The following is a 12,059-nucleotide window of genomic DNA, read 5'->3' as shown; positions in this document are numbered from 1 at the left end:
GTAGATTTTTTTTATGTAGCCACATCTTTTTGGGGACCGTTTTTCTGCATGGTGATTCCAGAGTCTTCCAGTCGGGTGTTTAAATGTCACTGAAGTATTCTGTAATTGTAAAACTTTTTTCACTTTTCCCAGTTTCTCTTCATTCATTTTTCACTCATTACCTGAATTCAAACATCTGATTATGATCCAGCCCTATATTTTCTAGTAACTAATACCATCTTGTGTGATGTAGTTAAACTTTTTTTTTATTATTAATATGTAGTGCTTAAAATCTGACTGATTTCATAAAGTAGATATTAACCCTATAAAGCACCTTGTTTGTGGCTTGATTCATGCACCCTTCACAAAGACAAATGCGCCTTATTTTAGCCTTACTGAAGCAAAACCAGATCATCTCTCTGCTGGTCTGTAGCTTTGTTGTCCCTAATGTCTGCAGCTTGATCTTGTTCCTATGAACCGCTTTCTTTGAAATTTTAAGGATGGAAGCAACATGATGCTCACTGCATCCATCTGCCAACCCTTCTTTTCCTCACTCAAAACCTTTCTTTTCAACTCTTTTGGCATGGTCAAGTTATTTGATTCCAATCACTTTTGAGGTACTACCAGCACTGTTTTTGCCATCCAGCTGGTCCTATTTATTTATTTATTTATTATTTGAATTTTCTTGTTTAATACGATTTGGGGGCGAGAGCCCTATTGTTTTCCTTAGGATTATTCTTCTTCTTTATTATTATTTTTTATCAAGGTTTTGGGGGGTTTTGGGGCCCTTAACATGCTCAAATACTGTTGTCATGGCAACGTGTCAAACTTTAACATTTGTTTCCTGTGTTTTTGGGGTACTTAATAAGCTTAGATCTTCATGAAACTCAACACACACATCAGTATTAATGATAGTTAGACACTGGCAAAGGCTCATAAATGGGCGTGGAGGAGGCGCTCTATAGCGCCACCTTTTGTCAAAAGTTGGGGGGTTAGTTTTAGCTACAGACACCAAACTCGGTACGTATATTGGACTCATCAAGCCGGACAACTTTCTAATTTACACCCATTAGCTGCGACCAACAGGAAGTCTGCTAGGATGGTGTGAGTATGTGTGTGTGTAAGTGTGACTGGGGGTAGTTAACTGGCTGTGTGTGTGTGTGTGTGTGAGAGAGAGAGAGAGAGAGAGAGAGAGACAGAGAGAGACAGAGAAGACACAGTGCATTTAAAGTGCATTATCCTAACTCTTCACAACTTTTTACATATGAAAAACAAGTCATTCTTAGGAAATATGTTTATCATGTTTTCAGAGACCGCAAAAACATTTGAAATATCACACTTCTAAACTGGCAGATAAAGACTGTAATACCAAGGATGAACACAAGATGACCTCATAGGATAAGGAATCTTTTTAACTCTAATCCCATCTCAGTCTCATTGTTTCAGAATGACTTAAAAGCATTTTGATTTTAACCCTTTCATTGCTGTAACCCTTCAATCCAAACTGGTACAGGGATACTGTTAATGCATGTGCCCGCTGGGCACCGTTCTTCTGATGGCACCAGGGTTGCGGATGCGCTGGCGGCGAGGGCCCGTCATCGCTGCTTGCAGCTATATTTATTATTAAGACTTTTTTTTGTTCAAGGTTTTGGGGAGTTTTGGGGCCCTTAACATGCTCAAAAACTCTTGAAAATTGGCACACACTTTGACTAGTACATGGGCGTGGCAAGGGGACTCTACAGTGCCCCCTGGAATTTGGAGGGTCATATAGCACACATACTTGCACGTACACATATGAAACTCGGTACACATATAGAACTCATCAAGTTGAACAACTTTCGCACTCTATGTCATTAGCAAATCCCAACAGGAAGTTGGTTATTCTGGGTTTTGTCAAAAACGCATGCTCTGGAATTTGATATACTAGTCCTAGGTTTTTTACCCAACTGCCACCAAACTGATCTCAAGACATTGGGGATGAAAAATTGTGAGGGGATTTTTGATATCTCGAACGGTTTAGCCGTGGCGAGGCGTTGAAATTATGGCGAGAAATGAGAAACAGGAAATGGCTAATAACTACTGCACACATTGTCTGATTCGAATGAAACTTCAGAGGTTTGTTCGGTGTATGATGCCGATCACATAGATGTGACTATTAGGAGTCAAAGTTATAGCGCCACCAACTGGCAACAGGAAGTGTGTCTCTTTTAAAACTGCTTTGATATCACATGCTTATTTTTACTCAATTTGCTTCAAACTTCATCAGAATAATGTCAAAACATGGCCGATAAGAATCTGTAAAGGGATCGTGGATACATTAAATGCTGTTGCCATGGCAATGTGTCAAACTTTAACATTTGTTTCCTGTGTTTTTGAGGCACTTAATAAGCTTAGATTGTCATGAAACTCAACACACACATCAGTATTAATGATAGTTAGACACTGGCAAAGGCTCATAAATGGGTGTGGAGGAGACGCTCTAATGCGCCACCTTTTGTCAAAAGTTGGGGGGTTAGTTTTAGCTACAGACACCAAACTTGGTATGTATATTAGTCTCATCAAGCTGGACAACTTTCTAATTTACACCCATTAGCTGCGACCAACAGGAAGTCGGCTATTTTGATTTGAATGTGGATTTTTGGAAAAATCAGGCTATAAACAAATTCATACTTCTCCAAGCAGGAATAAGTAGTTCAGACCAAACTTTGTCAACATGATGCCAACATACTGAAGATGTTAAATTGTGAGCGGATTTGGGATATCTTGAACGGTTGATTTATGGTGATTTTTTTTTATAGTAGCAGTAAAAAACATAACCGTAATTTTAAAATGCAGCATCCAAACACTTCAAAACTTTTTACATACATAAAACTAGTCATTCTGAGAAATAAATGCTTAGATCCATCAATATAAAATAGTCAACTAAAAATAGAAAATTAAAAAAACTATTAAACATCTGATCTCACTCTAACTCTCTCACTCTAACTCTGTGTGTGTGCGTTAAGTGTGTGTGTAAGTGTGAGTGTTGACAGTGGGGGAGGGTGGCTGTCAGAGACAGAGAGAGACAGAGTGCATTTAAAGTGTATTATCCTAACTCTTCACAACTTTTTACATATGAAAAACAAGTCATTCTTAGGAAATATGTTTACCATATTTTCAGAGACCGCAAAAACATTTAAAATATTACACATGTAAACTAGCAGAAGAAGACTATAATACCAAGGATGAACACAAGATGACCTCATAGGATAAGGAATCATTTTCAGCTCATTCTCAGTCTATCAGAATGATGTAAAAGCATTTTGGGTAACACTTTCTATGAAGCCCCTATTTATAATACATTATAATGGTATTTATAAGGCATTATAATGAATGCATAATGCATTATAAAAACCTTATAATATGTTATATCATCTCATGAATAATCATAACAACAATTATAATACATTCACGAGTTCACGCTTACATATAATTAGCCGGAGTATAGTAATGCATATTTGGCGTGCTGTCCAGGGAAGGGCTCCGAGCTCAGGAATGGCCCGAACCCAGAGAACCCCCCTAGGTATAGTGAGAACTCGTGTGAGGAGTGAGGAGATGGGGTGGTGGTGGGATGCTGATAAACCATCAAATGGATAGAGGCAAGTTCAGCTGTACTTAAATTGTAACGTTGATTAACTTGAGTGAACACCTTGTTAATAAAACATCATTTCACGAGTTCACGCCTACATATAATTAGCCGGAGTATAGTAATGCATATTTGGCGTGCTGTCCGGGGAAGGGCTCCGAGCTCAGGAATGGCCCGAACCCAGAGAACCCCCCAAAAAGCAATAGAGTGGAGGACAGCCGCCGGGCTGAAGACCCCCCCAAAATAGGCGCTAAGATCTGGCGGAGGCTGACGATCGAGAAGTCACCTGGTTGGCAGGCCGGAGGAGCCTACATACTGCCGTTTTGAGGCTACGGATGGGTAGGCCCTGCAGCCCGCTGATGTTGGAATGCGTGGTTTGGGGCACCCAGTCAGGAGGACTCTCGAGACATCCAATGGGAGATCAAGACTCATGGCATCGGATGGGTGAGCCTCGCTTGTGGGCAGCAAGTATGGAGGCCTGACCGGGAGGGCTCTCACCGGGCAGGCTAGAAGGAAGGAACACCCGCCTGGGAGGGCTCTCGCGGCAACTGCTGGGAGATCAAGACTCCAGGCATTGCACTAGGCGGGGGGGGGAAGAGACGTGGAGTTTGGCCTGCCAGGCAAGGACGGACAAAGGCAAACCCGCCTGGGAGGGTTCTCGTGGCAACTGCTGGGAGATCAAGACTCCAGGCGTTACACCAGGCGCGGGGAAGAGATGTGGAGTTTGGCCTGCCAGGCAAGGACGGACAAAGGCAAACCCGCCTGGGAGGGCTCTCATGGCAACTGCTGGGAGATCAAGACTCCAGGCGTTGCACCAAGCAGGGGGAAGAGATGTGGAGTTTGGCCCACTGGGCGAGGAAGGAGAAAGGCGAACCCGCCTGGGACGGCTCTCGCGGCAACTGCTGGGAGATCAAGACTCCAGACGTTGCACCAGGGGGGGGAAAGAGACGTGGAGTTTGGCCTGCCAGGCAAGGACGGACAACGGCAAACCCGCCTGGGAGGGCTCTCGTGGCAACTGCTGAGGGATCAAGACTCCGGGCGTTGCACCAGGCATGGGGGAAGAGACGAGGAGTTTGGCCTGCCGGGCAGGTAGGGAGAGAGGCAAACCCGCCTGGGAGTGCTCTCGCATCGACTGATGGGAGATCAGGACTCAGGGCGTTGCAACAGGCGGGGGAAGAGATGTGGAGTTTGGCCCACCGAGCAGGGAGGGAGAAAGGCAAACCCGCCTGGGAGGGCTCTCGTGGCAACTGATGGGAGATCAAGACTCCGGGCGTTGCACCAGGCGGGGGGGAAGAGACGTGGGAAGATTACTTTACCTGGTTTGTCAGCCAATGAGGGTTTGGTGAGCTTCTTTTTATGTGGATTAGCTTTGGAAGGCTTCAGATGACCATCTTCCTAGGGTTTGGATGTGCTGTTTGGAGATGCCGTTCTGAGCTGCTGATGTTGCTGCCCCAATGCGAAAAGTGTGGCTGGAGAATTTTCCTGCTGGAATACTTGACGATTGCAGGACGGATTTGAGGAGTTTTTGGAACCAGAAGCGAATGACAGGTTTTTGATTTCGAGGACAGACTGATAGGGTTGGTCTGGAGAAGGGATGTTGAAGACATAGATGAGATGGCCTCTTTTGGCTTGTCTGTCTTGCCTGTTTGGTTAAAAAGAAATTGTTTCGTTATTGAGTACTGTTAAACCTGAGACAGTGGGGTTGGTATTTGGATCAAATTTAAAAACCTAGTCCGCCTCTGGAGCCAGCATCTCGAATTTGAGAAGCGTGAGGGTAGGAGAATGAAAACGGCCTTTATTAGTGCACTGCACGGCTGCTGCATTGTCGCAATGCACTAAGATGCTTTTAGAAGCCAATTCACTTCCCCACAGATATGCTGCTAGCATGAGGGGGAGGGCTGAGGACTGGGGGAGCCCTGCAGATGGGGGGGCCACAGAGACGTGGACCAGCGACCTTGGTAAAAACCCCTCGAAGCCAGCAAAGGTAGCTGCATCTGTAGATAGTTGGACATCGACGGGAGATGAAACGAGGTTGTTATAAAAGAGTGATTCCAGGATTGAAGGAACGTTATCCTCACGTTGTACACACATGAGGGAGTGCGAGCTGAAAGGGCAGCCTTGTGTAATGATGCACATGGCGAAATTTAGGTGCCCGAGCCGAGAGAAGAGTTCGTGTTGGAACAGCTTGGGCTGGCGAGGAGGGTGGATGAGACGAGGATTATTCTATCAATCTTTTCTTTTGGCAGGGATACCTGATTTTTTTTTTTTTTTTTTTTTTTTTTTGTGGAGCAATGGGGATCCCAAGCTTTGCTTTGTGAGGATATGGGCAGCTGGGATTGCACTGGGAGTTGAAATGATGAAGAAATTGTCTACGAGTTGAATAAGGTAATTGTTTGATAGGATCCAGCAAATGGCTTCTGATAGCATGTCGAAAATTTTGGGGCTGCTTTGCAACCGCAAATTAGATGGATGGCAAGGTAGAATTTCCTCGAGCCATCGTATCCCAAATCCCACTTAGTGACTTGTACTGCGCATTTGCAAATAAAGGTTTGCGGTATGCATAGAAATGCAGCTTGCGTCACCTATGGGGAAGGCTGAACGGATGATTTCGGTGGGATGACTGAATGTGATGGAAAACCAAAGTCCCTTTGAGGAAAGTCATTTCGCTTGGCGGCCATTTTTGAAATGCCTCTCGGGCAGGCAAGTGCAGCTCCTAGTTCTTTGAATGGGGAAACGTCACATTTAAAAAAAAAAAAAAACTGTTCATCAAGCTTACAGTTAAACTTCATGTTTAAAATCACCAATGAAACCTGAGGAGAACTCCCTCATAAATATTGTTCCTTATGCTCCAATAGCGTTAAAAACTTTTTTTTTTTCAGGCTAGATGAGCCAGTGCGCATGCGCAGTACTGAGCGCACGTCTCAGAACGCTGACTGTTTCTATAGCAACCGGGACTTATAACTGCAGCTGCAGTGATGCGTTGACTTTAGTGATCAACGGATGGCTCTTTCATTGAGAAGGCCATGATGCGTTGCATTTTTCCCCAATTTAAAACTGTACGAGTGACAAGTCTTTGGTATACTATAGTCTTTGGGAGAACTCAGAAACGAAGCAGACGTGATGAAACAGGATTTGAAGGAAGCTGGCGGCGGGGCTGTATTTGGCAGCGTTAGCTCGCTTGGGCTGCGAGCCCCGAGCTAACGGGAGCGGAGGCGAGGCTGTATGTGACGGCCGGTGGAAGGCAGCGGAGCGGAGTTTAGTAGATGTTGTGACCAAGCGCTTACTTGGGCTGAAAGCTTCGAGCTAAAAGAGACTGGCGGCGGGGCTGGGATTGGCAGAGGAAACGGCCAATCGCTCACTTCGGCTGCAGGCGGAGCCGCTGTGGAGGGTTGAGCTGTGGCTGATATTTGCCCTAAACAGGAGCAAAACGGTGGCGTCGGCGCGAACGAAGGTTTGTTTTTCCTTTTGGTCGCCTTTGAGTCTTAAGAGGGCTCGGGGGAGCGGTAAGTTAGTTGCAGATTTTTGTACGATTCATGAAGTTCTGTTTTGTTTAACTTGCGTTAAGGTTGAACGTCGGATTTGGCCAGCGCTAGATTCTGACTCGCCATAGTCTTTTCCTCTATGCGCGGAATTGTTGGTCTGACCGATCGATAGGAGGATGCTGTGGAGTCGACTGGGGTTCTCGCCGGAGGAGGCGAGGGTAGGCCGAGGCGTCTTGGACGACGCGTGGCCGTTCGGGCCGAGCGGCGGCCGCGAGATGGGGCCTGGGGCTCGCTTGGGGCGACATACGGGAAAGGCACGGTTCTGGGGCCAGCCGGAGGAGAGTCGAAATCGTCTTCAGACGGGGAAGTTTGTCTTTGCGTCATGGTAGCAGATGGGCGAACAAGATGCTGATAAACCATCAAATGGATAGAGGCAAGTTCAGCTGTACTTAAATTGTAGCGTTGATTAACTTGAGTGAACTCCTCTTGTGGTAATTAGGCTAGGTATCTGACGCGCTCTTCCCGAACCTTGTTAATAAAACATCATTTAAAATACTTGAGTATTTCAGGTTATAACTTTTAAGATTATGATTTCATTATAACACACAATGGACAACATATCAAATCTACTTAATTTATAATGGACTATATCATATTACATTTATTTTTTACATTATATATTATGTTTTAATTTGATGGTCCCCCTAGTCTATTGACAATAAGCAATTGTCATGTCAACTTGGTCGTACATGTCAACTAACACTCCTTAAGGTTAGGCTACGTAGCAGGTTCACGTACTTGCAAAGTTACTTATAATCAGTTTGTCTTTTGGGGAACCATCAAAATACAGTGTTAGCATATATTTAGCATACTACTAATAAGATGATACAACATTCTATAAGGTTTTTTATAATGCATTATGCATTCATTATAATGCCTTAAGAATACCCTTATAATGTATTCTAAATACGGGCTTCATAGAAAGTGTTGCCGCAGTTGCTTTTAACTCTTTCATTGCTGTAACCCTTCAATCCAAACTGCCACAGGGTTACTGTCAATGCATGTGCCCGCTGGGCACCATTTTCCTGATGCTACCAGCATGGCGATTGCGCTGGTGGCGAGGGCCCGTCATCGCTGCTTGCAGCTATATTTTTTATTAGATTTTTTTTTTTTTTATGTTTTGTTACATAGAAGCCTAAAATAAAGAGAACTGCTGGCAAATTTAAGAAGGGCAAATGAAAAAGATTTCAACTAGAGGAGGAGTTCAGAGCTGATAGTCAAATCTAACAGTCAAATCATTATATATTAAGGAGCAAAACATGAGAACATGGGAAGAAAAATCTTTTAAATGCCCTTTAAATGGGATGCACAATAGGCAATGTTCTGCCTGGAAACCTTGTGTCCTGCCATCCATTCATTTTTTGTTCGTACCTTATTTCAAAAACTGAAACTTTCATATATTCTAGATTCATTACATGTAAAGTGAAACATTTCAAAAGTTTTTTTTGTTTTAATTTTGATGATTAAAGCTTACAGCTCATGAAAGTCAAAAATCCAGTATCTCAAAATATTAGAATATTTACATTTGAGTTTCATTAAATGTCCATCCCTACAGTATAAATTCTGGGTATCTCTTGTTCTTTGAAACCACAATAATAGGGAAGACTACTGACTTGGCAGTGGTCCAGAAGACAATCATTGACACCCTCCACAAAGAGAGTAAGTCACAGAATGTCATTACTGAATGGGGTGGTGTAACAGAACTCTTGAGAAGCGTGATAGATCCAAGTGCGAGCTTTTATTGAACACAACGTAGTCAGACAGTGTTGGAAACTTAGAAGCGAAGACCAGGAGACTCTTGGGTATCTTCAGCAGAATTCTTTATTGAGAATGTGCTGCGTAGCTCTGCAGTCCTCAAAAGTCTGACTAAGGCAGTGATACATTGTAGTTTATATACATTTAGGGGGCAGTCCCCTAAAATGTAGACAAAGCACCTGGGTGACGATCCTAAACAAAGCATACAAATGAAGTACTCAAGTGTAGCCAAGTGCCCCATTTACACCAGTCCTAATCCAATCATCATAACTACTCAAAGACTGGGCAGAGGCACCGAGAGCCATTACAAACAAAAGGTGAACACCTCAGTAATCTGGCTCATTTGACTTACAATAAAAGAACAGGAACTGGCAGGGACATCTTGCTACAAACTTTGCTTGAGAGAATCATTTGTCTGATAACCTCATATTTACCTTAAATGTTAAATACAATGTACTTTACCTTAGTTTTATTGTGATGCTATGTCAGAACATAGGATCAGCATATTTTCAACAGATTCTTAAATTTGTAATCCTACAACAGGCAGGGTCAATCTCCAAACAAACAGTAATATCCAGGGCAAAAACAATAGCGAAATCCAGAAAACAGGCAGAAGGTCAAAATACCAAGAGAGCAGTCCAAAAGTAACAAATAAACAAGGCAATGGAACAAGGCAAAACTATGGCAATAAAACAAGGCATAACTATGACTATAAAACAAAACAAAACCGTGGAAATCACAAAACAAGGCAATGAAACAGGGAAACACTTGGTAGAGTCCACACAGGCAAAACAATACTTTGCAAGGCCTGTTTGGTATAGGATTCCTTAAATGGCCACCAAACAGGAAGTAACTGTAGAAGCAGCAGAGGGAGCGGTAACAGAGAGTCAATGGGTGAGGGCTCCCTCTTCTGGCGTGGCATTACAGGTGGCTGTTTACAGAGTGCTGTATCAAAGAATATTAAATGCACAGTTGACTGGAAGGAGGAAATTGGGTAGGAAAAGGTGCACATACAACAAGGATGACTGCAAGCTTGAGAATACTGTCAAGCAAAGCCGATTCAAACACTTGGGAGAGCTTCACAAGGAGTGGACTGAAGCCAGAGTCAGTGCATCAAGAGTCACCACACTCAGACGTCTTCAGGAAAAGGACCACCAAGCCACTTCTGAAACAGAAACAACGTCAGAAGCACCTGGGCTAAGGTGAAAATTAACTGGATTATTGCTCAGTGGTTCAAAGTCCTCCATTCAGATAAAAGTAAATTTTTCATTTCATGTTGAAATCATGATCCCAGAGTCTGGAGGAAGACTGGAGAGGCACAGAATCCAAGCTGCTTGAAGTCCAGTGTGACATTTCTGAAGTCAGTGATGATTTGGGGTGCCATGATGTCTGCTGGTATTGGTCCACTGTGTTTTATCAAGTCCAAAGTCAGTGCAGCCGTCTACCGGGAGATTTTGGAGCACTTTATGTTTCCATTTGCTGACAAGCTTTATGGAGATGCTGATTTCCTTTTCCAGCTGGACTTTAGCACCTGCCCATAGTGCCAAAACCACTTCCAAGTGGTTTGCTGACCATGATATTACTAATATTAATTTGCTGTAATTTGTGCTGCAGACCAAGTATTGAGTGCATAAATGAACATACTTTAAAGAACTTGAAGTTTTCTATTTTGCAATTCCGTTTTTCTGATTTTCTAAGGAAATATTCTAATATATTGAGATACTGGAATTTTGACTTTCATGAGCTGTAAGATGTAATCAAAATTAAAACAAAACAAAACAAAAAAAAAACATTTGAAATGTTTTACTTTCCATGTAATGAATATAGAATATAAGAAAGTTTCAGTTTTTAAAAGAAGTTACGAACAAAAAATGAACTCTTTCGTGATATTATATATATATATATATATATATATGACCCTGGACCACAAAAGTCACTGGGGTATATTTGTAGCAATAGCTAAAACATTGTATGGGTCAAAATTATTGATTTTTCTTTTATGCCAAAAATCATTAGGAAATGAAGTAAAGATCATGTTCCATGAAGATATTTCTCCTATAGAAGATATAATTCCTACTGTAAATATATCAAAACTCAATTTTTAATTAGTAACATGCATTATTAAGAACAACTTCATTTGGACAACTTTGGCGATTTTCTCAATATTTTGATTTTTTTGCACCCTCAGATTCCACATTGTAGCGGTGGCTGGCGCTAAGAAAATTTTTATCAATATATTAACAAAATGACTGTTAACTATATATACAAAAATTAGACAAATTAACAATAGTTCGGGTGCCAGACAAGGTAAATCTTGTTTTTTTTTTTTTTTTTTTTTTTTTTTTTTTTTTCCAGAATAGCTTTTTAAGCCACCGGTACAAAAAATAATTTGAATGAAATTCCCACACAAAAATATGTTCAGTTTCAAAGATGTATTTAAAAAAAAAAAAGAAAGAAGAAAAAGAGAAAACTTTACATTCTGTGTCTTTAGGTTTAAACGCAACTTCTCACAATTTCACAGTGATATTTTCAACAATTAGTATGGAGTTAAACAAAAACCGTTCTTTTGTTCACATTCACATTTCACATTTTCAACAAAGTTCAAAAACAAACAAACAAAAATAGTCTTTTCACTTTTTTTGTAGTCCATAAAAGAAAACAATGAAACTTGAAAAATGAAAGACGGTGCCTCTGAGGTGGTAGAATCACGGGTGCGTGAAAAAAACCTCAGCTGATTCAACACTCCCTTACGATCAACAATAGGGGTACAAAGTAGTAACAAGAGAAAGCAAAAGAAACAAAGAAAAAACACATTAAATAGAGGATTCTAAATTCATTTTTTTTCCAATCACTTCAAATTGTATTTGTAGAAAATACAAATAAACAAAAAGAATTACGTGCTTTGTGAAAGTGCGTGTGTCAATGTTTGTGTATGTTTGCAATGTTTATGTGAGGCAGAAAGTGTGTGTGTGATTGTAGTACGTGCGGATTGGTGGCCGCTAATGGCAGGGGAGGAAATTTTTCTTAACATATAACGTTAACTTGTAAGTGATGTGGAACAGGAATTCACCTTACGATCCCGCTTGCCTTCTTCAGCATCAGAGACTCGTTTCGCTCTGCAGCCGGTGTTCAGAGGTGCAGCACGCACACCAAAATGA

The sequence above is a fragment of the Labeo rohita genome, unplaced genomic scaffold (assembly GCF_022985175.1).
Source record: "Labeo rohita strain BAU-BD-2019 unplaced genomic scaffold, IGBB_LRoh.1.0 scaffold_328, whole genome shotgun sequence".
Taxonomy (NCBI): domain Eukaryota; kingdom Metazoa; phylum Chordata; class Actinopteri; order Cypriniformes; family Cyprinidae; genus Labeo; species Labeo rohita.
The sequence above is the reverse complement of the archived record's forward strand: the minus strand, read 5'-3'. Positions refer to the sequence as shown.